Source organism: Jaculus jaculus, chromosome 8, assembly GCF_020740685.1.
Source record: "Jaculus jaculus isolate mJacJac1 chromosome 8, mJacJac1.mat.Y.cur, whole genome shotgun sequence".
NCBI classification, from domain to species: Eukaryota; Metazoa; Chordata; class Mammalia; order Rodentia; family Dipodidae; genus Jaculus; species Jaculus jaculus.
In genome coordinates this window covers 18,200,247-18,214,043 of record NC_059109.1, presented here as the reverse complement: position 1 = coordinate 18,214,043, position 13,797 = coordinate 18,200,247, and the positions used below count along the sequence as shown (strand labels likewise).

Below are 13,797 nucleotides of genomic sequence, written 5' to 3'. Positions count from 1 at the left end.
TTAATTTATATACTCATTCAGTGGGCAAACATTTATTAAGTTCTGACAAATGGCAGGTGTTCCACTAGGCAGGGAAGTGGCAGTAAATACGACAATGGGCCCTGTCTCCATACAGCCTGAAGTTTAATAGAATATATGACATTATTAAAGAATCAATTACTCAAGCCATTGTCTAGCAATGGCTATCAGAGTGCTGCTGAGGCGACTAATCTTAATACTAACACTTCTTGAGCACTTGCTAGGCACCAGGCACTATGCTGACCTTTGGCGATATTAAATCATTTGATTTTGAAGAGTTTCTAGTAGGCTTCCTAATTAATAGTATGAAGTCAAGCTAAGGAAACCACAGAGTAGCTCAATAACTTTCTTGAGCACGAACTTCAAAGTAAGAAGTCTAATTCTGTAGTGCTTTTTAAAAAGTTTTATTTATTTATTTAAGAGAGAGAAAAGAGGCAATGAAAAAGAGAGAGAGGGAGAGAATGGGCACTCCAGAGCCTCTAGCCACTGCAAACAAACCCCAGACGCATGGGCCACCTGGTGCAAATGGCTTACATGGGTACTGGGGAACAGAACCTGGATCCTTAGGCTTCACAGGCCTTAAAGACTAAGCCATCTCTCCAGCTCCTATAGTACCTTTTTAAACCAGAGTGCTAAACTTGCAGAGCTAGTTATACAGAAGATATGATGACCTAGACTTGAGACTGTGCAAAGTGGCCCAGGGGAAGTGTTGAATTAAGCCAAACCTGAAGTATAAATTGCAGTTAACTTTTTTTTTTTGGTTTTGCGAGGTGGGGTCTTACTGTAGCCCAGGCTGACCTGGAATTCACTGTGGAGTCTCAGGGTGACCTTGAACTCACGGCGATCCTCCTACCTCTGCCTCCAGAGTGCTGGGATTAAAGGCGTGCACCAGTTAACTTTTAAAACAGAAAAAGTAAAAGGAGGGGTTGGAAGGAAGAGAGGAAGAGAGCCTGAGGTGACATAAAGCCCATTACTTTTAAGGATCTGTAAATTAGCCAGGGGGCCTAGAACACTAAAAGAAAGTAGTGGCGAAGTATGGGGTGAGACATGCAGAAGGAAGGAATGATATTGCATGCTAGGATAGTATCCAGGGGAGCCTTGCCTATTAGTCAACCTTGGTCTGGGGCTGGCTGACTAGACATGCTAATGGACCCTCAGAAGAAGTCAAGAGCCTGTCTCCTTATGTTCTTTACCTCCCTATCCTAGGGTACAAACTAAGTTTAGGAATTTATTTTATTGAACATATCAAAATAGAGGTTAAGACTGAAAACAATATACACACAAGATTCTCATGAAAGAGAGAGAATAATTCAAAGTGGAGTTTCTCTCCACTTTGGTGATGGTGGGTGATGGATGGTGGTAACACATTTCCAGAAGGCAGCCATTTCAAGTTTTGCTGGGATCATTACTCTTTGCTCTAGGAATGCGGCTCAATGGTAGACCAGTTGTCTAAAATGCAAGACCCCACCCCCCCCGAGGTTTTAATCTTTAGCAGTGTACAAATACACACAAGCAAAAAGATACTCTTGCATGCCCCCCTTCATGAGAGCTAGGGTTCCCATAAAAAGAAGGGCTAGAGAAATGGCTTCACTGTTAAGGTACCAAATGCACCTGGAGTTTGTTTTAGTGGCTAGAGGCTCTGGTGGGCCCATGCTCTCTATGTATCTGCCTCTTTCTCACTCTCTCTTTCTTCCTCTCTCTCAAATAAATAAATATTTTTTAAAAGAATTGCATGCAGATAATACATAACTTCCCTCATGAGCTATAGAAGTACAGTTTAAAATTCCTCAAGCATGGGGTTGGAGATTAGTTAGTAAAGTTAGTTGGTAAGGTGCTTGCCATGCAAGTGTGAGATCCCTAACACTCATGTAGAAGCCAGGTGCGCTTGCACATGCCTGTAATCCCAATACCGGGGATACGGAGGAGGCAGACACAGGAGGTTGCCATGATTTATTGGTAGCTAATCTTAGCCCAATCAGTGAGAGGGTTCACTGAGAGACCCTGACTCAAAATAAATAAATAAATAAATAAGGTAGAGAGTGACTAAGGAAGTCACCCAAGGTCAATCTCTGGTCTCCACACACTTGTACACATAAGTGCCCCCGCACACATTTAAGCACGCATATGCTCATGCATGCACATCGCAGGCATACACAAAAAAATAAAACCAACTTTCAAGTGTGACTTTGAGGGCCTGCTTTCAACAGATCTGTATTTATGACTACAGAGGCGATAAGACTTATCTTTGCTGACCTGACTTAATTGGATGACTCATTCATTGCACATGCAGAATTACAAGCTAAATATTTATTCAACAGAAACACGAAACACAATGCCAATTAAAAGATTCTATTGAAGAACTTTTTTTTTTTCTATTTCATTTTCCTCTGCCTTGAAATCAGACCCTACAGTAGCATTGTGTCCCTGTAGCTCAGGACTATCAGATTACAGAGAGACATTTATTTGTACACAATGGGGTCTAGTTTTCCAAAACACCCTGCACATGTGGTAAGCCTTGATAACCTTTTATCCTTCTTGCCTTGGAGGATTTTAACCTTTAAGCAGAGATTATCATCTGTATGAAAACATCAAGTTCCCAGCTCCACTCTTATCTAGTCTATCTCTCAGGTCCCTGTGTCTTGTGAAGGGCTTTCCCCGCTTCAGGCAAAACAATACCAGGCAGCATTCCAACTACTGACAGGGGCAGCCCCCAGGATTGCCTGCAGGGCTGATGGAGAAAGCTTGAGAGTGAGTTGAAGCTTCACAATTCTGGGGTTCCCTATTAAATTCCTGTTTAAATAATGGTAGCTAAATTTAAATGGTAGTCAGATGATGATGATAATGATGGACTGACCAAAACAGTTTTGTGGGGTTTTGGGGGACGGGGGAGGGACATAGCAAAGAAATATTGAACCAATACAAGATGTAAACAGGGCAAACATCAAACTCTGTAGTTACAAGTCCAATAACTCTAGTCATTGACAAGTCTTCAAGTCCGATAATTCTAACCAGCTACTAGTCTCTGGAGTTCCAATTCCACCCCTCCAGCTAGGCTGCTCAGTCCTAGAAAGCTTCATCCATCGGGGCAGGTAGATCTTCTAGGCAGCCATGTTGTGGTCCCAGCATCTCCACTGGGATTCCACTGCAACCCAGTGTTTTATCCTCACTGATCCATCAGGTCTCCATGCAGGCATCCAGCAAACCTGCTTCACACTGCCCATGGCCATTTTCAAAACACAAGACCTTGTTGCAGGGCTGGAGAGATGGCTTAGCGGTTAAGCGCTTGCCTGTGAAGCCTAAGAACCCCAGTTCGAGGCTCGGTTCCCCAGGTCCCACGTTAGCCAGATGCACAAGGGGGCGCACGCATCTGGAGTTCGTTTGCAGAGGCTGGAAGCCCTGGCGCGCCCATTCTCTCTCTCTCTCCCTCTATCTGTCTTTCTCTTTCAAAGACCTTGTTGCAAATTCAATGACCCTCTCTTTCTTGCATTTCTCATACTCCACAATACAAAGCAGGGTGCCAATTTGTTAATGGGGGCAGGGGGATAAAGCAAACTTTGAAGAACAGGACACACCTTCAGCATGAAGACCCCTTCAAAAGAGTCTACATTCTTCCTGTAGCCCCAGTGCAGGTCAGCTGGCCCAATCACAAGGTTGTAATCTCTCATACAATTGCAGCAGAAAAAGGTAGAAGTTTTGGCCCAGAGATTTCATTATTTTCTGTGCCATATCCATCTGCACACACCAGTCTGTTTCTACACACTGCAACCCTGCACAAGTTCTCAGGACACAAGCATGACAATAAGCCTCTCACACAAACTGCTTCTAACCCAGTCCAAGCAAAGCTTTCTCACCCTCATAAGCTAAATATCACAGTCCATAGTTCTTACTGCATTCGAGTCTCGCAACTCTGACCAGAATAGTCCATCAAGCTGTACTTACAGCACTGCAAGGCATCTTGTAGGCCAAGGTTTCAAATCCTTCCACATTCCTCTTAAAAATCAGCTCCAAAAGGCCAAAGCCACACAGTCAGATGTCTAGCAGCAAAAGATACCACTCCTTGGTACCAACTTTACTGTTGCAGTCAAGTTCACATTGCTGGTAGAAATCACCTGACCAAGAGCAGCTTTTGGGAAAAAGGGGTTTGTTTTGGCTGACAGACTTGAGGGGAAGTTCCATGATGGCAGGGGAACATGATGAGATGAGCATAAGGTGGATATCAACCTCCTGGCCAACAACAGACGGACCATAGCAATAGGAGAGTGTGCCCCAAAACAGTTTTGAGCCATCTCATTGTGTAGCCACATAGGGTCCCCTGCTGGGCCAGATATTAATCATTCCATTGCTGGATTGTGGGGAGCTCTATGGGTGAAGCTGTGTGGCCCAGGCAATAGTAGAGAACTAGAAACACTTTTGTGGCTTGAGCCAAAAGTTGTTAATCACATAGTTGAAAATATGCCAATATGTTAATAGTCTGAAGGACGATCCCAGCCTTTTGTGGTTGCTTCCTGGACCCCCTTCTCTCTCTCTTTCTCTCAGATGTTTCAAGGCTCACCTCAGCCATGTCTTCTCTCAAATTTCACCTTTTAGAAAATTTTTAAGCATTCATTTTTTATTTATGAGAGGGAGAGAGAGACAGAGAGAAAGCAAGATAGCGAGAAAGAGAGAGAGACTGGGTGTGCCAGGGTCCGTAGCCACTGCAAGCAAACTCCAGATACCTACAGCACTTTGTGCATCTGGCTTATGTGGGTCCTGGGGAATTGAACCTGGGTCCTTTGGTTTTGCAGGCCAGCTCCTCAAATGCTAAGCCATTTCTCCAGCCCCTTTTAGAAATTTCTGTTGAAGTTTAATAATAAGAAGTGTAAGCTTGGGCTGGAGAGATGGTTTAGCGGTTAAGCGCTTGCCTGTGAAGCCTAAGGACCCCGGTTCGAGGCTCAACTACCCAGGACCCACATTAGCCAGATGCACAAGGGGGCGCAATGCATCTGGAGTTCGTTTACAGTGGCTGGAGGCCCTGGCGCGCCCATTCTCTCTCTCTGTCTGTTTGCCTCTTTCTCTCTCTGTCTGTTGCTCTCAAATAAATAAATAAACAATTAAAAAAAAAAAAAAAGAAGTGTAAGCTGGGCATGGTGGCACACACCTTTAATTCCAACCCTCGGGAGGCAGAGGAAGGAAGAACACCGTGAGACTACAGAGTGAATTCCAGGTCAGCCTGGGCCAGAGTGAGACCCTACCTTGAAAAACCAAGAAAAAAAAAAGAAGTGTGCTACTCAAAATGGAGGAGAATAAAGTATTATTTAATTTTTCTCTGAAAATGCAATACCCTTAGAAGCCTTTGCTGCTCCAAGTCTTCGTCTATGCTCTGTTCTGAACTTCCTCACCACTGTCAGCCTTGCTTTCTCACTCAGCAGCAACAACTGCATCCCTTCATCAAGCCCTTGGATGGACCATATGAATTTGGAGTTCATTGTACAAAGTATGTATGTATGTATGTATGTATGTATGTATGTATGTATGTATGTATGTATTTCTGAGACAGAAGGAGAAAGAGAGAGGAAAGAATGGGTGTACCAGGGCCTCTAGCCACTGCAAATGAACTCCAGACACATGCATCACCTTGTGCATCTGGCTTTACGTGGGTACTGGAGAATCGAACCTGGGTCCTTAGGCTTTGTAAGCGAAAGACTTAACCGCGGGGCCCTCTCCAGCCCTATAAAATGATGAATTCAAACAAAATTCCTCATTAGAGGAACCCTGCGCCTGTCACCTCCTCTGGGCCTCTCCTGCCCCTCTTCCCTCTGCTCCTCTCTTCCTCCTTCCCCTCCTCCTCCTCCTATGATTCTATGTACCTACCAAACACCCATCTTGGTTCTTCTCTCTTGACCCCCTTTCTCTTAGGACGCATGTCTGTCCACTTCCACAGTTTAGATCATCTCTTACGGGAGAATTCTCCAGGCTTTAGTTCTACTCTGGCCTCTTTTCAATACTAAGCACATATCTCCAAGTCTATTATAAATAAACAATTTTCCACTGGGGTCTGAATTTGGCTCATCTGCAAAGAGACCTGTCATCCCCCATGTCATTGCCCCCAACCTGTCTGTTTGCCACTGGCTTCAGGTTTGAGATGCTCAGGTGAGCCGCCCTTCAGGTGGGTGTTCTTGGACACGAGAAGCTGGGTAGGGTAGGAGCCACCAATTCAACCACGTGATGGATAAAACACTCTCGGAGCTTCTGGTTCTTCCCTGGGCTTGCGTGTTACTTTGGCATGGCTTCACCCTCTGAGTGGCCCCTCTCTTCTCCTTCCTGACCACACAATAGCAAGTCGAAAATTTGCCTAGAACATCCTTTCCCCTAGACCAAAACCATATCTTATTCAAGTACCTCAGACATTCTCAGATGCCCTACAGATGGTACTCAGGCTAATTTACCTAATTTGCCACAACCTCATGAGATACAAGCTTGGCAAAATTTTTCTCCATGATATTTAGGTATAAAATAGATCCACTCACAATCTTTTATTTTATTATTTTATGTTATTTATTTGCAAGGAGAGAGAAAGAGACAGAGGAAGAATGAGAGAGAATGTGCATGCGGGGCCTGTTGCTACTACAAACGAACTCCAGACACATGTGCTCTGTTGTGCACCTTACTTTACATGGGTACTGGGTGCCTTTAGCCAGTAAGCCATCTCCCCAGTCCTCATAAGGATTTTTTAAAAAATATTTTATTTATTTATTTGCAAGTAAGGGGGTGGGGAATGGGCATGCCAGGGCCTCTTGCCACTGCAAACGAAATACAAATGCATGTTCTACTCTGTGCATCTGGCTTACGTGAGTACTAGGGAACCAAACCCTGGCCATCAGACTGCAAGCAAGTGCCTTGACTGCTGAGACATCTCCCCAGCCCTCACAAGCTTTTTATTTTTTATTTTATTTATTTATTAGAGTCAGAGAGAAAGGGAGAGAGAGAGAATGGGTGTGCCAGAGCTTCCAGCCACTGCAAACAAACTCCAGACATATGCGCCCCTTGTGCATCTGGCTAACCTGGGTGCTGGGGAGTTGAACCTGGGTCCTTTGGATTTGCAGGCAAGCACCTTAACTGCTAAGCCATCCTTCCAGCCCTCTCACAAGCTTTTTTATTGTAACTCCTTAACAAAATATGCCAGAAGTCTTAACAGTGGGCATTGGTTAAATGGACCGCTACCGCTCAGCTTCCTCTCGGACTATTGTTTTAATTATTTATTTGCAAGCAGAGCAAGAGAGAAAGAGAGAGAATGGGTGCACCAGAGCCCCTAGCCACTGCAAAAGAACTCCAGATGCATGAGCCACTTTGTGCATCTGGCTTTGCATGGGTACTGAGGAAACAAACCCAGACTCTCGGGCTTTGGAAGCAAGCACCTTTAACTGCTGAGCCATCTCTACAGTCCCAGCCTACTTTATGCTTGCTTTTTGATTTTGGCACTTTGCTTAACCATTGTCTATCTATCTACCCATAAAATAAAGATAACAACACCTGAGGCCGAGGATTAGTACAAATAAAGAGTAATTTTTTTTTCCCCTAAGGCAGGGTCCCACCCTAGCCCAAGCTGACCTGTAATTCACTCTGTAGTGAGTGACATTCCTTCTACCTCAGCCTCCCAAGTACTAGGAACACAGGTGGGCACCACCATGCCAGGCTGATGATAGAAATCTTTATAAGGCACTCAGTAAGTGAGCACTCAATAAATATTAATGTGGCTAAAATTCTCCATGCTTGCCCCTTCACGTCCGGAGTCCAGGCTAATTTCAGGATAAGATTCCCTGCATTTGTAATCCCACAGCACATAGCCTTCCCAGCATAGATAATTCTACCAGGCTATGATTTTTGATTTTAATGTTTCACTGTAATGATTATCTTTTAGGCACTAGGCAGAATTCTGGGATTTTTGATGATCATGATCTGGGTCCATGTGAACAGAAATGCAGTGCTGACAAGTGACTCTTGAGTTTATGGTGAGGCCCCAGAGAACGCGCTCATTTGAGTGAGCAAACTGCATAGAGAGCCTTCTCAGAAGCAAAACTCACAGGTACTGGGAAAGCTGAGACCAACGCGCAAGAGTTCCTCTGTCTAAGACAGGCAAATATCACATGGATGGTGAGCTAGAGTAACTAAACACTATCAAGAAATATGAGAAACTGGGTGTGCCTTTAATCCCAGCACTCAGGAGGCAGAGGTAGGAGGATCGCTGAGAAGTAGAGGCCACACTGAGACTCCATAGTGAATTCCAGGTCAGCCTGAGCTAGAGTGAGACCCTACCTCAAACAAAATCAAAAGAAAGAGAGAAAGATGAGAAGCCAGGCATGGTGGCACACACCTTTAATCCCAGCACTCAAGAGGCAGAGGTAAGGGGCTCGCCATGAGTTCGAGGCCACCTTGAGACTACATAGTGAATTCCAGTTCAGCCTGGGATAGAATGATCCACTACCTCAAAAAAACCAAAGAAAGAAAGAGAGAATTATCAGAGCAAAAATGTTTTGGTGACATTTCTTTTACGATAAAGAAACTAGCTTGAATTTTTGTCTCATATGTAGCTTGATTCAGAAAGTAGAGATCAGATATTTAATTCTCCCCCCCCCCCGCTTTTTCTCAGGATTATGACGCAACGTAAGTAAATCTTAAGAGCCTGCAGTCATCTGACTTGACAAGAGTACATCCTGTTTACCCAGAACGTCTCATCAGACATCGTAAAACCTCCACGTAGCAGGAGCTGATGGGTCTGCTGTGAACTGGGTGGGCTTGTTCCAGTTTAGGCTGTAAAGCTGAGGCCACTGCGAAGGGAGCGGGAGTCATTCTTGCCTGCAGAAGTGCCAGTCCCTCTGAAGAACGGAAGCATCCAGCATCCTGACCCTGGACGCTCACAGTCGCTGGCCGTAACCTTTCAGAATCATGAACAAGGAACGTTTCTCCTTCTCAACTTGCAGCTAGGACTTGGCGGTTCTCGATCTCAGCCTTATAATGGAACCACCTTGGAGATGGAAGCACGCAACAGAAACCACACCCAAAGTCATGTGCGGGCTCCTTCTCCCTCTGGAGACGCTGATACAGTGACTCCAGCAGTGCCTGGACATCGCTTTGCTTTTTGTGAAGCTCCTGGGGTGACGGCAGTGAGCAGTGGGTATTCAAGTCAGCAAATATCCAAACCAGGCAATAGTTTGGAGCTTCATCAAGACATCCAACCATGGTACTGCAAAGCTCACATAATCCAGGCAAACATTTAGTCTCTATTAGCTGTAACTCTTCTCTACATGTCAACAACAAAAATGGGGCAGAGAAACTGAAAAGTGATCTGGGTTTCCTCATCTCTGTGCCCCAAAAGATTCATTGTATGAGCCAAGCATATAATTTAGCTTCTTTTTAAAAAATTATTTGGGGGGGGGCTAGATAAAGAGAGGTGCATATATAGAGAGAGAGAAAAAATGGGTGCACCAAGCCGTTTAGCCACTGCAAAGAACTCCAGAAGCATGCACCACCATGTGCACCTGGCTTATGTGGATACTGGGGATTCGAACCTGGGTCCAGAGGCTTCACAGGCAAGCACCTTAACCACTAAGCCATCTCCAGCCCAGCTTCATTTTTACATTCTATAAAAAAATGAACTGCTTCTCATTTTTTATATTCTATAAAACAAGAATAAGATGCATTCTTCATCTATAGCATGGTTATTGGAGAGATATGGACATGTTTTAAGAACAAAGAAGTTGGATTAAATACAAAAGGCTGAACTTGGTTTACAGGGCACGGATCAGCCTTGCTACCCAAAATTAGGTGTGACAGGTATGCCTCTTCTGAGATGTCATTAAGCCCCATAGGATCAGCATGTGAAATGTTGGCATTGTTGCCATCACTAGGACAATGCAGTAGTTGAATGATTTATCCTATTAGCCACGGGTCTGGCAACAAGACCAAAGTAGGCAACAAAAGAAAAAAATTCTGGATTTTGGTGGTATGGTCATGCTATAGCTCAGGCTGACCTGAAATTTACTATATAGTCTCAGGGTGACCTCAAACTCACTGTGATCCACCTACCTTTGCCTCCCTAGTGCTGGGATTAAAGGTGTGCGCCACTACACCCAGCTAGGATGCTCTTTTACAGACTCTCAAAACCAGCAGCACCAAGTGCCCCTCTCATTGGGGATGGAGGAATCTTGGAAATGGAAAACAAAAAAATACAATAGGGCAACTGACAGAGATTTGTCACTCATGACACTTAGGTTTCACATTTCTTACTTGTACCTTACTCTGAAGCCTAGCTCCAAGATACCTATGGACTTGTTCACGGTGACTTCTTTTCCTTACTCACTTATCTCTTAATAATGTAGGTAGATAGGGGCTCAAGAGGTGGCTCAGCTGTTAAGGTGTTTGTTTACATAGTCTAAGGACCAGGGTTCAATTCTCCAGTGGCAACATAAAGCCAGATGCACAGGGTTCTGAAGTTCATTCTTTGTGGTGGCTAGAGGTCTTGGCATGCCCATTCTCTCTCCCTCCCAATCTCTCTCTCTCTCAAATAAACACACAGAATATTTTAAAAATACTGTAAATATATAGGGAAGATACAGAGACAGTCACTTTTTTATGTAAAAAAACCCAGAAGACTAAAATATATAGAAAATGGATCCATCAAATAAAAAAGGGAATCTCTTCTATCCACCCAGTCTTCTCCAGGCCAGACAGTTTATCTATTGATCAACCAATCAAACAATCTAGTTAACATCTTTTTCTTTTTTATTCTCATTTCCATGTTCAGAGCAAGCCAAACTTTGATGACCTTCAACAGAAAAGCCCAAACCACTAATTGTCAAATCTAGAGCTCCATCCTTGGGAAAAGATTAATTATGAATGCCAAAACCAGTGTGGGCAAAAGTGAGGAAAATTCTGTCATGCTTTGCAAAGCTTTAAAAGAGCCGCATACATTTCCCATATGCCACTTCATCTCCCCACCGAGAGGAACGTGTTAACGGTTGGCCTAGGAATTGGCTGGAATCCTGTACCTGCCTTGTAGTAAGAGCTTGGAAGAATAGAAAATACACCTTTAACCAGCACCACAGCAAAGTATTTAAAGGGCTCTTGGAGGAAGGGAGAAAGATTGAGAGTTCTTGAAAACTATTAAGGGTTAGAGTTTTTCTTTCTTTTCTTTTCTTTTCCTCTCTCTTTCTTTCTTTCTTTCTTTCTTTCTTTCTTTTTTTCCTGAGATATTTTCTTACTCTAGCTCAGGCTGACTGGAATTAACTATGTAGTCTCAGGGTGGCCTTGAACTCATGGTGAGTACTGGGATTAAAGGCATGCGCCACCATACCCGGACTAATAGTTATATTTTGTTTGGTTTGGTTTTATTATTTTTTTAATTTTTATTTATTTATTTGAGAATGACAGACAGAGAGAGAAAGAGGCAGAGAGAAAGAGAGAGGAAAATGGGCGCGCCAGGGCTTCTAGCCATTGCAAATGAACTCCAGATGCATGTGCCCCCTTGTGCATCTGGCTAACCTGGGTCCTGGGGAATCGAGCCTTGAACCAGGGTCCTTAGGCTTCACAGGCAAGCGTTCAACCGCTAAGCCACACATCACAGAGCCATTTCACCTTTCTAGAACATTCAGAACAAGCCTGCCGGGCTCCTAAGCCCAGGCACTTCTGCTGAGCAGCACACAGCTCCTTTGCCCCCAGCTGTGGGCAGGAGGTCTCCTGTACCTCCCTCCCAAGGACTATGTGCGGAGAGAAGGTTCTGGCTTCTCCAGCTACTCAAGAACAGCCTGCCCCTTTCTCCCGGTCTCTAGCACATGATGCTCTGGTTCTGATAGAATGGGAGTATGCATTTAAAAGAAAAGCAAATAAATCTCTATTAAGCAGAACACCCTAAAAGGCCCCAGCTAGTTGACTAATAGCAACATCCCAAACTGCGACCACACAGCACAGAGAGGGCTTCACTTCCACTTTCAGGAGCCCCACGTTCTTGATAGTCCTAAGTTGCCCTCTCAACACACATAGCTACACAAAAGAAAGCCAGGCTAAGAGAACACCACATGGAAGCTGTCGCCGATGTGTTAACATGACTACACTCTCCAGAGGTCCTGCTACAAGACAAAGAGAATCCACAAGAGGAGAAATACCTGTGTCACTTGTCCAGCTCTGTTGTCGCCTGGACAGCTCCTGCCCTGTGCAGACGCCTAGACGCTCCTTGGTTTTTCCACTATGGGGCCATTGGGCCCCCGGCTTCCTGGGGGTCCTCAGGCCCGGTGGAGAGAGGGCAGAGTCAGCCTCATTGCGAAGTGTCAGCAGGCCTGGCCGATGATCTCCTGCCCAAGCTTACTCTCCCGGGAGCCTCCTCCGCTCGGATCCTCGAGCCTCACGCAGCCATCCCGGAGAGCCTCGCTGAGGTTTGAAAAACAAAAAGCGATTTCCTGGTCCTCTTCCCCGGATGGCGCGTGCAATTTCCCTCACGCCCATGGGAAGTCCTTCAGGACCTCTTATCAGAAAACCTCTCCACCAAGTGGACAGACTTGTTTGGGCAATGCCTCTTGTTCTTGCCTTCCTTTTTCCAAAGGGGAAAATAATCAGAAAAATAAAATAAAATAAAATAAAATAAAATAAAATAAAATAAAATAAAATAAAATAAAATAAAATAAAATAAAATAAAATAAAATAAAATAAAATAAAATAAAATAAAATAAAATAAAATAAAATAAAATGAAACCAGCACAAACCAAAAATGAGTTTAGAGGCAATGGGTGGTGAGGGGCGCCTGATTTAAACTATCCAAAGACGACCCTGTACACACATAGCCTAAGGAACAGTAAAATTACCCATGAGTCCCCTGCTTCTGGCAGTGCCAGCAAGTCAGAGCATATAAAATATTCCCAGAGTATGGGAGACCTGACCTGGTGCTCGAGGGAGGGCTGTGCCATAAGTATGTCCCATTGGGGGACATCTAATTTGCAAAAACATTGAGCACTTGTGCACCAAATGATCACGGACACTTAGCATCTCAGTATAGCTGGTATTTGCAGACGGGACGACATGGAAGTGGTCTAGCCAACAAGCTACCATGAAGTTAGGGGGTTAAGGATGAATCATAGAGTTTTTGAGATGAAAATAACCCTGACATCCTCATTTTGCAAGTGAGAAAACTGAGGCCCAAAGAGAAACTGGGTCATGCTCAATGCCAGAATACCGAATGGGAGTGAGGCAGTCATCTAATTCATGTTCTATGTGGAGAAAGAATGCTGCTCCATTCCCGGCACTCTGCTCTCAGAGGGTTTAGCTCCCGCTTCCAGAACCTGGGAATCTGCATGGGGAATAAGCATCCCAACTGTCCCGGATGTAGGCAATTCCATAGACTTAGAACCTTCGTCCTGTCAGAGCAAAGGCCCCAGAATCGGACTGTAGGGATTCAAACCATAGACCCACACTCTGTTTATTTACGTGACTGAGACACCGTTTTACTACGTCTGAAAGTGGGATAGCAACCTTGTTGGGTTGATAGGCTTTGCTGGGGCTCAACAGACTGAGCTAACCGTCCGTGAGCTACTTGCTGTCTGGAGACCTGGGCTCTACTGCCGCTGAGCTCCTCTCTGTCGCTGCACACGTTGCCCTCTCTCCCTGGGCACTGGCCTGCTGGCTGTTCTCCTGCTGCAGAGCCCGGTGTGGGCAGTACGCAAGTACCCAGACTGCAGACAAAAGGTGAGGGGAGTCACCCTCGGAGATCAGCAGCAGGAGTCCCAGAAGATTCATTTTTTTGTTTGTTTGTTTGTC

At 44.7% G+C, this 13,797-nt stretch overlaps 1 protein-coding gene across 6 annotated transcripts in view; it reads right to left on the bottom strand.

The window, feature by feature from the left end:
* Positions 1–13,797, bottom strand: part of Adgrf5 (adhesion G protein-coupled receptor F5) — a 131,049-nt gene that overhangs the window by 82,635 nt on the left and 34,617 nt on the right. For 4 of the 6 annotated variants that reach the window (XM_045156541.1, XM_045156542.1, XM_045156538.1 and 1 more), the window contains exon 1: positions 12,156–12,408. The exons of the other annotated variants lie outside the window; for them this stretch is intronic. The gene's annotated coding sequence lies outside the window, so the exon portion shown is untranslated. Of the gene's footprint in view, positions 1–12,155; positions 12,409–13,797 lie in introns of those variants that run through there. 6 annotated transcript variants of the gene reach the window in all.